We start from the raw sequence: 13,982 nt of genomic DNA, 5'->3' as shown, positions 1-13,982 counted from the left end.
GTTCCTTCTGTGGAAGAGAAGAAGTAGCATAGAGTGGAAATGCTAAAATGAACTTCCTTAGTTACTTAAGTATGGTACTAGATGTGCTAAGTTTTTTCCTGCAGACATTACTCCCTTCATTAGAACACTCAAGTGTCAGTGGCAATCCCAATCTGTAAGTCTGATTCATCCTGAATCAATGCATTATCTCATCATGAATCATGTATTAGTTATGCCTTACTTAAGACTGATTGGTTTATGCCCTTATTATAAATGTTACCTTCAGCATGAATCCAACTAGAATCCACTCATAGCAGGAATAATCTTAATTCTAGATCAGATAGTGGCTATGGTTTACAGTTTTAAACAATGCTACTTCTTCATTGTGCTGCTGTTTCATACCACAAATCTGCAGTAATATCAGAGCCATCAGAGTCATGTGTTTTGTTGCCATGCATAATAAAAAGACAGAAACAACAAAACACAGTTTCATTTTTACGCAGGCACAGTGAAATTTGCAATAATCATGATGAGGAAATAATAGAAATTTCACTCAAGTTCCTTTCAAAAAGGCACATAACACATATTGCTAAGCAGCATTAAGATCTAATGTTTTTAGAGCTGCATTAAACCATGAGAGGGTGAACTCGTGCTAATGTGCTCTGACCTTTCAGTACAGCAAATTTTTGCTGACATCATCTGCACCCCTATTTCCTGAGTCATTTTTTATTTTCACATTCTTCTGCTGTAGATGAGAGATAGTATTAGATAGTGTTTTGCCACATGCCCTGCAGCCATCTGTGACTTCCTCTTAATGAAGTTGCATGCACCAGAGGGGACAGAGGAACCTCACTCTCTCTCTCTGAGGAGAAAGACAAATGGTAATACTGTATAATTATCTATGTCTGTCCTCATGCAAATGTGTGCATGCGAGTGTGTGTGTGTGCACGTATGCCCCCTCCCACCACCAAGTCATTATTCTTCATTATTCTTCTATTATTCATTACTCATTCATTACTCTGCCTGTACCACTGGCTAAAGTCTTGCCTGTTGGTTTGCACAGACACTACTGTGACCCTCCTGCCAGTAGATGACAGTGATGAAGTTTGTGTGGTGTGTGTGCGTGTGCATACAGTATGCAACATTAACCCAGAAGCTGATATTTGCCTTTACCTACTTGGGCAATTACATATTTCATGTTATATTTAATTGACACCCCCCCCCCCCCCCCGGGGATATTGACTGTATTGATCTCCAGGGGGCAGCATCCACCCAGTACCGACCAGATGATAAATAGTCAACAAGACAGACTATGGACAAGTTGAGAGGGAAAAAGAGGGAGAAATGGATTTGTCTGAATGAAGCAGCTCTAACAAATATTTATGTGATAGTTTCCTTTTTTTCTTTCCCTTTCTACAATATCATCAGGCTGAGGATCAGGAGAGTCCTGTCACTGAGGAGGGTTCAGTCTAGTACAAATAACTACAAATAATGAGCTGAATTGGTGATTAATTTATCTTTACAAAGAGTTGAGAGATGACTAAAATACATCAAACGAACTATGGATTCAACTTTATTTCTTTATTAAGTCTTCTTTAAAAAGTTGGTTTCTTCAAACCTGCAATAACAGATTTTTGGCCACTAGGGGGCAGTGGAAACAAGGTGTTAACACAGCATATCACCTGTTAGCAAACATTCCCTTGTTTACACATCCAGCAGTTATGGACCAATGTTTGCTGTCATTTGGGGGTATATGTCATATTTCAGTCCACCTGATGAATGTAGGTCCATATCTACTCTCTCTGTTTTTTAAGATCTCCTGAATTAAATATTTGGCTCTGTAGCTGCTAAATGCTCAATTATGTTCAGGTGCTAGCCGCTAATTTTGTCCATCTGTCGTGGTGCTGAACCTACGTCCTGAGCAGGTAGTTTACAGTGGCTTTTTTTAGAGCTTTTTCCACTGAAAACGACAACATATGAGCGGAGAAAGTGAATTAAAACAGTAAAGCTGCAGGTTGGGCAGCTAAACTATGAATTGAAGCTTGCTCTAAAGCTGTGTAAAGTCGTGGGGAACTGCTAATGTAGGTTCATTGCCCTTCATATTGTTACGTTATTTTCACGTCGTCATTTATTTTAAAAAATCCAGCTGCTTTAACTGTACAGACTGAGGCTAGAAACCACACAGCAACAGTAACAAACAGACTGGGACCCTCTGAGATTATATATCAAGTGACCATGTAGTTTTAAAAACAATGGTGAAACTGTGAAAAGTGCCCGCTTCGTGCATTTGAGACTGGGTTTTCCATTGTCCTCAACACCAACGGACCCAGACCTGTTTTTCTTCACAGTGAGAGTTTTAACCGAACACATAACCAACCACTGGGTGGTGCTCAGTACCCATAGTTTCCAGGTTTCGCTATTTGTTAATGCATCAAAGCCTCAGAATGCACAGTAGCTTTCCTCTCAGCCTTTTTTCCCCCTGTGATTCTCAACCATCAGTCTGCAATTTCAGCTGCTTTACGTAGCTGCTTGATATGGGTGGCTGTAGGTCATGTTCCTATTAACTGTACAGTTAATGAGAAATCCATTAGGCAGGTTTTCCACTACACTAGGAGATTAGAAATTGTTTACAGCAGAAATATTTGGTGCATTTAAATGTAGCACAACAAGGATTTTGTTTGAGTTTTAATTTAGACCGTGTGATATTAATCTAAATGTAATCACTGTCAGTTTCTATGGCGGTGGATTATGTAATAAAATCACTATATATTAGAGGACAGTTTTTTCCCCTGGTTTATAGGTTAATTTCCTTCAGATGTGTTCATGTTTTTGTCTACAGCAAAACCAGACGCTTGCTTTCAGTGTCAATGTGACAGTCTGTGGCTGTGGGATGTTTTTTTTCCTTTCTGTTCACACTTGAATTGCTGTTCCCCGTCCTCTTGTGCTTTCAGTTTGTTTGTGTGTTCTGAATATCAGCCCTATGGGGGGTTACAGTCACTTCATTACTAGGAAAATACATTATTATGTCGTTGAGTGGAGTAAGCATGAGATTCAGTCGGAGATTTCCTCTTGAAGACAGTTGTTTCTTGATGACCCAAATGAAATATGAAGGCATTGTGTGAGAGTGTGTGTGTGTGTGTGTGTGTGTGTGTGCACGTGCTTGTGGGCAGAGAGAGACGAAAAAGTGCACTCATCCCTGCATCATTTTTTGATGGATAAGTTTCCTTCCTGCTCTTGTCACGCGTTAGTTGTCACAGTGATGACGAGTGGCTTCCTTCTGCTTTTCTGGCGGGCGGTAGGATGTGACAGTCGTACGGGCAGCTGCCAGCGTGCGTCTGGCTGCTCTTCCTCCTATAGAGCCCCCCCCCCCACACACCATGATGAACTCCTCACTTTTTGCCCATTTTACCAGTCCCTCTTCTCAATGATCCACAGCACAGCATCTTAAACTGTGAATATCATTTCTCTCTTTCCCCCCTGTCTCTCTCTCAGCTGACCTGTTTGGTGCTTCAGAAATAATAACAGCACTGAGAACGGCAACAGCAGTGACAAGAGCCATTACAACGTTGTCGCAACACAACAACAGAGGACAGACAGCACTCAACTCCAGATGGGCGCTTCCTGTGCCAGGCAGGAAATGGCACTGAGCTCCCTCGCCATCATATTTCATTTTAACAGAGAACAGAGATGATCATCACTTCATCTTCGGCACATCCATCCCCCAACGGGTGAGCTGTAAATTCATTTCAGTCTTTTTGTTCTCCTTCTCTGCGTGGATCCCACTTGGGTTGTTGTCATCATTGGTGAGAGATACTGGGCATTCAAACTTCAATATTGAACCTCGGAGCCTCTCCTCTCCCTGTTGTGGCGTCTTTCTGAGTGGAATGGAGACGATTCTATCGCGGCTGACCACACACAGATGTGCACAACTGCATGATGTGCAGACAAACACACTCACTCAAACTCACATGGACACAGGCGCCTGTAAACATCCTGACAAATAAACTGTATTTCACATCATATTCATTAAGGGGGCACTCCACTTGTTTTACACATTAAGACATAATGTCTTCCACAGCTGTAGAGGATTTTTTTTTAAAGGATTTCCTGCTCTCTTCTAATTTTACCCATGAATGTCAGTGTACTTATCATGCTGATTACTACCCAGCCTGTGAAGCAGTTGTATAATTTCTTTTGGCACTGGAGGAGCTTTCTAAAGTCTTGAAAATAACTAACAATTATCCTGAGTAACGCTTGAAACTTCAAATGTTTGACTGAAAATTCAAGTTATAAACTGGGGGCATGGAGTTTGAAAGATGGGGGCACTGAACAGGCAGAAGGGTCTAATGAGAAATGTTAATAAGTTGCATTATGGGAAGTGTACGTAGGATTTCTAATCTTGACTCATACTTGGGCCTAAGATTAGGATATGTCTAGCTATAATTTTGACAGTTCTTTTTTTAATCTGTCTTGTTTAAATTGCCAGACATTATGAACATGCTGTATTCTAAATTGTCTCTTATTTTCATGTTGTTTCTGCCTCTTCAATTTGACAATTATTTATTTAATAGAGTCCTTCAAGTTCATGGAACTGCAATACTGAATTTCTTGGGTTTTTTAATAGCATTTTTCTTTATCTTAGATCGTTACATCCTTCAGATAATTAGTTCACTGTAGAGATGCAGGCAGGAATTGGCTCAGGGGAAGAGAGAAGAGTATGACATGAAACAAAGGTTGCTGGCCAGAGTCAAACTCAGGATGTTGGGATCACAGTGTGTGTCTAAACCTTAAGGACACCAAACTAAGTGAATTTTCCTCCTTCAGGAAAAACAGACGCACAATAGATTTCGAATAGATTGAAACACATGAAAGCCATTACATATTTCCAATACCAATTTCATGTATATTTGTATGTTTTGTACTGTATGCATGTACATATTAGTGTGTGACTGCATGCAGTGTGTGTGTGTGTGGTGTGTGTGTGAGAGTGACTGCATCATCCCTGTGCTGTGCTGTGCAAAGGATGTGCTCAGTTCTGCTGTATAGGCCCCATGTAGAACAGATGTCGCAGACACTGATACGGTCCCCGCGCTGAGCAGGAACAAATTACAGGCTGATACACACAGACAGACACACACACACACACACACACACACCACAAATATAACCTTCAGATTACAGATGGCCCCTATCAGAGACTGCCGGCTGGATTTGCAAGATGTAAATACTGAGGGGGTAATCCAGCACCGGGCAGAGGGGGGTATAACACGGGTCAGGAGCGGCACCAGATGGCAGATGTGTATGTCTGTGTGTGTGTGTGTGTGTTAGAGGAAATGTTAAGCATGCTGAGGCACTGACGTTGGGATTATTTTAGTCTGTTTTTGATGTGCCACAGATGGACCTGTGGTGTTTTGTTCTCAACACAAAATGCAGGTGGATAATAGCCCTCAACATGAAACACCCCTGCTTCACTTTCCCCCCATCTCTTTGCCCACATCGCACTCTGGCAAACGGTTGTGAACCTCCATTATTAGTTAATGGAGGCCCACACTTAGAGTGACCTTGAGTAAACTGAGAAAGAGGACACGAGTGTGAGTGGTCTGACTTTCAACCTGGATTTCCCTGTGGTCGTGTATGGCGGGTAATATCAGAAGGGGAGGGAGGAAGAGAGAAAGAAAGAAAGAAAGAAACTGTGAAAGAGAGAGACACAGTTTTATCATAAGAATGAGGCCTTGTTTAATTCTTTGACTCGTGGAGGTCACAAGCCAATCGAGCTGGCATGCTACGATACGGTGCGCTGTCCTGGGGAACATTTTCTCCTCCACATCCTTTTTCATTTCACCTCCTCCTCTTCACCCCCCCACCCCCAATCTCTTACACCCTTTTTGTCCTTGCCATAATTTCATCTCTATGCACGTCATTAGCAAGCTGGCGCCTAATGAATTTCTTATCTCTGCAAATTCAGTGGCTGTCGCGATAACGTTTATTGTTTTCAGTTTTACTATTCCCCACACTGGAGGCAGGGGTGTGTGCGCGACACAGAGAGAGAGTGGGAGTGGGGGGGGGGGACAGAAACAGTGAGACAGGCAGATATTTAGACAGAGAGACAGAAGCAAAGAGGGGAAAAAAAGGAGAGGTCTAACCAGTGGTGGCATTTTGACTGTGTGTCATCCAGTATTTAAGTTTGTAATGTGAACACAAATGAAGGCATGAAAATGTGTGTGCTGTAGAGGCGGATGGCAGCACACTGGGAGGGATACAGTACATGGAGAGACGTCAAGAAAAACAGGTGGCGGGAATGACAGAATGAGGAGATCAGGAAATGGGGGGAAAAAAGGGAAAGGAAATAAACGAGCAGCCGAACCTTTTCGAGAAGACAGAAAGAGGCAAAAAATAAAAAATAAAAAAATAAAATAGGAGTCACTGATTGGAAACTGATACCCAAGGGAGTGGAAAAGAAGAAGCTTAGAGATGATTAAACAAGGAGAAAGAAAAGGACGGGAGTCGCAGGACAGAGCAGTGGCAGATGGGAGTGTTCTGGTCTGTTACTAATGTTCCTTCGGAAGAATTAAAGTCCAAGAAGAGGTTAGTGCACACACACACACACACCGGCACATACACACACATGCAACACCGTCAGCTCAGTATAGGTGTTAGTGAGGACCCCTGTAAACATCAGCAACCCCCTACTGGCTTTCCCTCAGCAGCAGTTAGTGACTTAGTGACCCATGCAACCCCTCACACGCCGGCATCAGCCCCTGTAGTAGCGCATGGTCGATCCAAAGTGTCACCTCGCTAAATACGGGCGCACACACACACATACGCACACACTGCTCACTGCAAGTGTTAAGCACACTCTTCTGACACCTTTTCCTGATAACAGAATGCATGTGGGGTGCGATGTGAAGAGGAGAGAGGGAGTTACGAAAAAGAGGAAAGGGAGATTGGACGGAAAGCTAATAGCGGCTGTGTCACACTCTCAGCATTAGTGTAATGTGGTGTCAAAACAAGGCCTCAGTTGAGCACTTGAGCGTGTGTGTGTTAATGTACAAAGAGTACAGTGGCACTATTGTGGCTTGGGAACCTGTTTATTTTGTATAATAACACCATGCTGAACTGATGTGCACTAGTTGTTTTCATGTGTTTTGCTTGTGGATGTCTTATGTTGTGATCAGGCCTGTAGGGTGATTATGTTTAGCTTGAGTTTTTTTTGTTTTTTTTTTTTGGCTTTATCAAGTGCAGCTTAACAAGATGGTCAACTGATTAGCATGTGTGGCTAGTCAAGCTGGGATGCAAATGAGGATAATCCCGCAGTTTCCTTGCAGAACAGCAGTTAAAAGCTGGATAAAATCTTAAGGTGAATTATTAGCACAAATTCTAGCAGCCTTGATGAGCTCCTTTGTTATACAACAGAACCAGAACCAGAACCATAACTAAAATCATCATCATTTTAATGTTGTCCTGCTCATGAGCAAACATTTCAAACCTTGTGAAATATTGCTGACAATTTGTTCTTATATTTTTTCTGAACCTGGCATAAAAGTAGAACATCAGATTGAAGTTATTCTGAGAAACATCCAACTTCAAAATCTGTTTCCTTCTGTTCGCTACCACCTGCCGCAGTTCCAGTTCCGCACTGCACAGTTTTTGGCAAAGAGTCTGGAGCCCCCATTCCCAGAGTTTCCTAGAACTAACAGTTTGTCTAGATGAAGATGCTACAAAAAACTTTGTTAAATGCTTAAATATAATGAATTCTAATATTAAAGTTTTGGTAGGATTCCAACCATTGCTCAGGACTCTCTTAAATACAAGAGAAAGTATAAAGATGTAGTGGTTGACATGTGTTTGCATTAACACTTTAATAGCATTAATGTTATTTCACTGCCTTAATTTAATTCTCACTGGTCATTGTGAGCCAACAAAACTGTATTACTTCATATATAATACTACTACTGCCCATGGCCAGATTAACTTGATAGAGTCAACTGTGGCTGGGCCCTGTTGACCCACCCCTAACCTGCCACCCACACCACAGTACATGGCACACAGAGACTCAGAAACCTATGCTAAAGCACTACCTGGACAACTTCATTTGATAAATATTTTTAAATTGACACAGCTTCCCCTTAATAAGCCAGGAGACCCACTTATTGTACTTTCATGGTACATATTGCTGAGCAATCTGTTGACACACAGTGGGCATTTTTGGGCCAGTGGAGAGCTTGGGCTTTGGGCAATTACCCTCTCTGCCCAGTGAGTAATCCAGCATTGCTTCTACTACTAAAAATTACTACCACTGCTACAGTAACAACCTCAAACTGACAGAAAAGCCATATGGATCGCACAAATATCAAACATTTTATCTAAAGTTTCTGGCAGTATCAGAAAACCACACTGGGCTAATATTTGTGAGATTATAGAGTGAAGTCAAAAAAGGAGATCAATCAACACTATCTGAAGCAGAGCATCACCTGTATTGAGTGGTTTAATTTCAGCTCCTCATTGAGATAAAAAAAAGAAGATAAAAGTTATTTTCCTTGACCTGCTCTGAGCAATTTACAGCTTTTCCTAAATTGCTTATTTGCTGTGATGACTTGCAAGTTATATGCTTTTTTCTTATTGTCATCATTACTGTTGTAGCAGTTTACCCAAACACAGTCTGCATTATCTGCTCTATATAAACACAGCAGGACCCCACAACTATGGCAGATTAGCTTCCAAAATACCTTGAAAGCAATGTGGATGTTACACACTAAATTATCCTCTAATACCTAATACTGCAGGGGTCAGGGGATACATTATCAGTGCTTTACTGACAATGTCAAACAAATTAGCCTCCACTGTGCTCTGACCTCTTTGAAAGAAGGAAAGAAAGAAAATGTAACTCCTAGATCGATAAAAGTTGAAGGACAACAGGCGATGAGCGTGAAGAGATGTGACACAGTCCGCACATGTGAGTAAATCTCTCCTGAAGTGAAGGTCAGAGAGAGGTAAGCTGCGTGTGTAAAAATGAGTTTTAACCTGAGTTGAAGCTACGAGGAAAGAGGAGGACGTCTCAGGAGAGGCTAACTCGAGCTTTCATGCTTTCATTTGATGCCAAAATTCCACTTTGAAGCCACTTTACATCAAGCCACTGAAGAAAAGATTCATTTGGGGATTGGGAAAGGCAAAAGTTAAGGCAGCTCTTGGGCCTGTAATGAGCACTTTATCCTCTTTTCTTTCATGATACATACACGTGGGTATCACTCAACATTCAAAACACAGGCTTTGTTGGCCAGCATTCATGAAATCCTCAGTTTTATATTCAAATTTTCAAATTATTCCTGTTGTTTGTTCTTCTGCGAGAGGAGCTTGCATACCACTCAACCTGTTCCGCACCAGCAGCTCGAACAGCCATTGTACACCAAGTAGCGAGTCTACACAAGGACCCAGAAGCTTCATTACACTCCCAGTCTCCTCACAGTACACCCAGCCAGAAAGCAGCCACCGTGCTGTTCGCCGCTGCAGCGCCTGCCAACTGTCCACATGTCCTGGGCATGGCTGAAGTGGGCGCGGCCTGCGGAGAGATGCTTAACTGCCTCAGCAGGAACATCAGGAGCGCAATTCTGTTAGCTGTCCCCGCGCATATGGCCCTGTTTTTCATTTTTAGGTTTACGCAGCGGAAAAGGAAAGGAGAGCGAAGGAAGTAGAGCTGAGGAATGGATGAGGAGAGAGCGAGAGAAAGACAGAAGCAAGATAGAAGGTTAGGTTGAAAGACTGAGAGACAGAGATGGAAAAGCAGAGTGGCAAGAAATGAGTAATGAAGGGAGATAGAGAGAAAAGGGTTGAGAGGGTGTGAAATGCAAGAAGAGAGTTTAATTTGTTTTTCAGCAGTGTCGTGCCGTCACAGAAATGTGTTTACCAGCCCCTACTTTGCCATTAGTGACACTCGGGCGCTCCTGTAGAAGAAACCAAATAGGTTCATAACTGCCTCATGTATCCTCCAAATGTCCCTATAGCTCTCCGTCTGTTGGACTGTGTCCGTCCGTATGTCTCCTCTCCTCTCTTCATCCATCCCCCTCTCTGTCTCCCTCTGTCTCCCGTCTCTCTCTTTTGTTTTATTCTTTTTCTTCTTCTCTTGCTCCTGTCTGTTCCCCTCCTTGTGGTCGGCCTTTCTCCAAAGTTTAAACTGCCGCCTGTTGTCGTGATAGAAAGCCGACCCAGAAGTGCCACAGTGCAGTGAAGGGCGAAGTAGTGGAGAGCATGCAAATGAGGGAGGGCGCAGGACACATACTGATGCTGTGTCCCATTTTAGGGACTGCCTCCTTTGACACATGTGGCCTACCAGGGTGTAGCCTCCCAAAATGAGACGGCCTTCACCGTTGGATCGTAAGTTCCTACTCCCTTTCCTCTCAGAAACCAAAACTGGTCCAGGCCAAGTTGTAAAATAGGAAATTCGAGAACGTCTTAATGAGGCAACACCAAGAGTCTGTGCTTGTAGTTTTGTGAGGTTGTACTTCGACACAGCCATGCTTTGTTTAATCACATTAATGACATAGTGTTTTAACAGGTACAAGATGTTACCGTCTTGGTTTAGCATGCTAACATTTTCACAGTACAGCTGAGGCAGATGGAGATGTCATTGACGTTGCAGGTATTTAATTATTCAATTCAATTCAATTCAATTCAATTTTATTTATATAGCGCCATATCACAACAACAGTCACCTCAAGGCACTTTTCATATAGAGCAGGTCTAGACCGTACTCTTTAAAATAGGTATTTACAGAGAGAGACCCAACAAATCCCACCATGAAATCATAAACAGAGTTATTACAATTCATCCTAAAGGGGAAAGGAATACCTGTACCAAGTGTCATCCTATAGTTGTTGAGATATTTCAGTCTGGACCAAAGTGGTGAACACACTGACCCACTGACTAACGTTGACATTACCGTCCCTAGAGACACACTTCTAGCATGACTAAGAGCTAAACTTAAGCAAGTGCAACATGGATAAATGCACAATGCACCAGTTTAATGGTACAGTATTCAATATACATCATCATAACTTATATTTCTTTATAGTGGTTAAAAGCATTAACCAGTCTGCTCACAAGAACAAAGATAAGAGTTTCTGCCCAGGATCTATTTACATCATGCAGTTAGACATGCTTTGATACATTTACTGATAACAATCTGACTTTAACCAGTGATCTTGGGATACTGAGAACAGTAAAGGATACATCAGTTAAATTCCTGAACTGTTAGCATGCAATATCTTTCAACTCGGCTGATTTTATCTCCTTTTGCTGCACAATAGCCTGCGTATCCACCTTGCTGCCAATTTCTACAGGCCCTGTACTAGCAGCCTGCAAGGGTCGCTCTGTATCTCTGCCAGCCCATTGGCTCGCTTTCTCCTACCCAAACACAGCTTATGTAACAGCGTATCAAAATGCTTTGTATATATTGGTAACAATAATTGATGAAGTTCAACCTTAACAAGTGTTTTCCTATACAGATAGCCTATGCAATGCTTTTTTAGGATAATAGTCTTGAGGTCTCCACCACTGCAGCGAACTGTGCTGGAGGTGAAAGGTGTGACTACTCTGACTCCTGCTGAGGCTGCTGCTAAACTGTTTAAAGGTGTTAACTTCCTTTCATATTCTGGTGTCAGACATGTCACAGAGAGCCTCTCAAAGAGCGAGACAGAAAATACCCTTTGTTAATATTTTAACAGTTCAAACAGTTGGAGATAAGGTAGAGTGACAGATACAGGTAAGGCAGATTGAATCCAAGGGTCAATACATGGAGGAAAGTGGAGCCAAAGTGTGCTAGTCGGAGGTCTTTTTTTGAGTCAACATTCAGCTTTGGTAATATTGACTTAAAGCTGTTGACTTATAGGATGGAAAAGAAATGCAGGAAGACAGAAAAAGACAAAGGAGAGCGTAAGACGAGTATGAAATATGGTGTAAAAATATCAAAGGATAAAAAAATCTGTTGTCTGTCTGTGGGTGTATGCGGCCATCTGTATCTCTGCATACATGAGTTTGCCTGTGCAAGTCCCTGTGCAAATCATGTGTTTGTGCATGGTTGTGTATTTGTGTGTGTGTGTGTGTCTTGGGAGCAGCTTGTGAATGGGGGGATTTAGGAGGGAAAAGTTGGAGCAGAAAGCTGCTGGAGGTAATCTTGTGGCCTACAGCTGATAACAGCTTTCCACCTGGAGCCTCTTAACAAATGGCTGGACCACCATCAATCAGCCAAATGTCCTTCAGAGAGAGGGAAAGTAGTTGAAGTTTAGAGAACAGTGACATAAGGCAGTGTTGAAACCATGCAGCAATAACAGTTTGTGATAGAAAAATGTGTAAAATTTGAATATTTTCACATACCTGTGAAACACCTCTGAATACTTAAAGCTGCACGTCACTGATTTTATAGGGCTAAAGACAAATTACTAGTCACAGTCGAGTACTGCACAGCGTGCAAAAATAGCTGCGTAAGGTCTTATGTGGTCCACCAGGGACCTTTATCAAGTCTGAGAAAATTACTTAAGTGACATCCCTCAGGTATCACAGCTTGGGCTTGAAAATTACAAATTCGGTGTGTGGAGAAAGTGAAATTAGGGGTTATCTAGGCCTTTGCTGCTTTGATATGACCATTCTTTTTAAAGTCTGCTACTCATAAAGGCAAGAGGATGCTTCAAATAAAGTGTTTCCTGTGGGGGAAATTTTTCTACTCCAACTTTGGGGAAAAAATGGGCTGTTAATTCCCATTTAAAATTTAAAGTTGTTTCCCTCTCACAACTCTCTAAGATGGCAGGCTTTTTGCCCCACTTTTGAGCATGGCCACCCAGAACAGCCATGAATGCTTTTATCCTTAGCTGTTGTCGGAAGACATTTCGTAAGAACCAGTTCATTTTAAGCACAGCCTTATTTTTGCTCACTTCCAGGTTTAACGTCAAACCTTGTTGCAGCGGTGTGTTAGTACACTGTGACATCACCGCTGGGTGTGGTCACAGGTGCAATACAGGAACCCTTTTCACCACACACCTCTCATCTGTCAGACTGAGTGAAGTAAAACACTTTTAACTTGAGATGGCGGTGATGCACTGCTTTAGAGTCTGGTATTAAGTTACTCTTTAAGTCTCCCAGCTTCATCAAAGTGTGATACTAAACAGGTGGAGCTGTTTTAACTCCGGTATTCTACTGCAACACTGGAAATATATGCTGAAAAATTTTAAGTTTTACCCTCAGAGTTTATTTGGATGCATGTGGTGGCACATCAAATGGCTTAACTTTGTGTGAGTCTGTGTGCATGTGTATGTGCACATCTGTCCGTCTGTCTAGCCCTGGCCTAATGGGCCTTCAGCCCTTGCATGGCTGACAGCAAATCAATAACCCACTGGGTAGGCCCAATACTGCTACCTCTGTGCATAGAGAAAGGGAGAGAGAGGGAAAAAGAGAGCGAGAGAGAGGGATGAAGGCCGGTTGACCCACTGTAAACACTATGGATTCATGTCCATGGCTTATGGCAGACTTGTCACTCGTCTCCTTTCACTAAATCTTGATTTCAATTGTGTGCTCTAATCTTCCTGGGCGCTCATGCTGGCACACAATCTTGTGGACTCAGACAACACACAGATTAGTGCACCAGATGCACAATGCCATTTGTATTTCTGAAAAGCATTAGGCCCGAGACTTTCAGCGTGACACTCCACAATGGGGTCAGGTTAACCAGATTACTCACAACTTTAGAGCGTCATTAGAGGAGGATGTCAGAGAACAGACTGACTAAAAAAAAAAAGAGAGAGATGGAAATGAAAATATCAGCAGAATTAAACAGTACAAGTACAGATTGCGTACAGTCTCACGATGCATTCTGGCAGTCAAATGTGGTTCTTTTCTGAATCTGAGACAAGGAACGTGGGAGCTGTGTGAAAATCTGCAGTGAAGGTGTGAGGACTCAAGTTAAATTAGAATTTTAAGATAAGAAAAAATGAAACTTTAATGATCCCTGTGGGGGGAAT

At 42.2% G+C, this 13,982-nt stretch overlaps 1 long non-coding RNA gene across 1 annotated transcript in view; it reads left to right on the top strand.

The window, feature by feature from the left end:
• The first annotated feature begins 1,585 nt into the window (after window positions 1-1,585).
• The window catches only part of LOC127143624 (uncharacterized), a 40,001-nt gene continuing 27,604 nt past the window's right edge, over window positions 1,586-13,982 (top strand). The window contains exons 1-2 of the long non-coding RNA XR_007815196.1: window positions 1,586-1,760; window positions 3,472-3,707. This is a non-coding gene — a long non-coding RNA (uncharacterized LOC127143624). The remainder of the gene's footprint in view (window positions 1,761-3,471; window positions 3,708-13,982) is intronic.

The sequence above is a fragment of the Lates calcarifer genome, linkage group LG19, assembly GCF_001640805.2.
Source record: "Lates calcarifer isolate ASB-BC8 linkage group LG19, TLL_Latcal_v3, whole genome shotgun sequence".
NCBI classification, from domain to species: Eukaryota; Metazoa; Chordata; class Actinopteri; family Centropomidae; genus Lates; species Lates calcarifer.
Note: the sequence above shows the minus strand (reverse complement) of the source record. Positions and strands in the feature narration are given on the sequence as shown.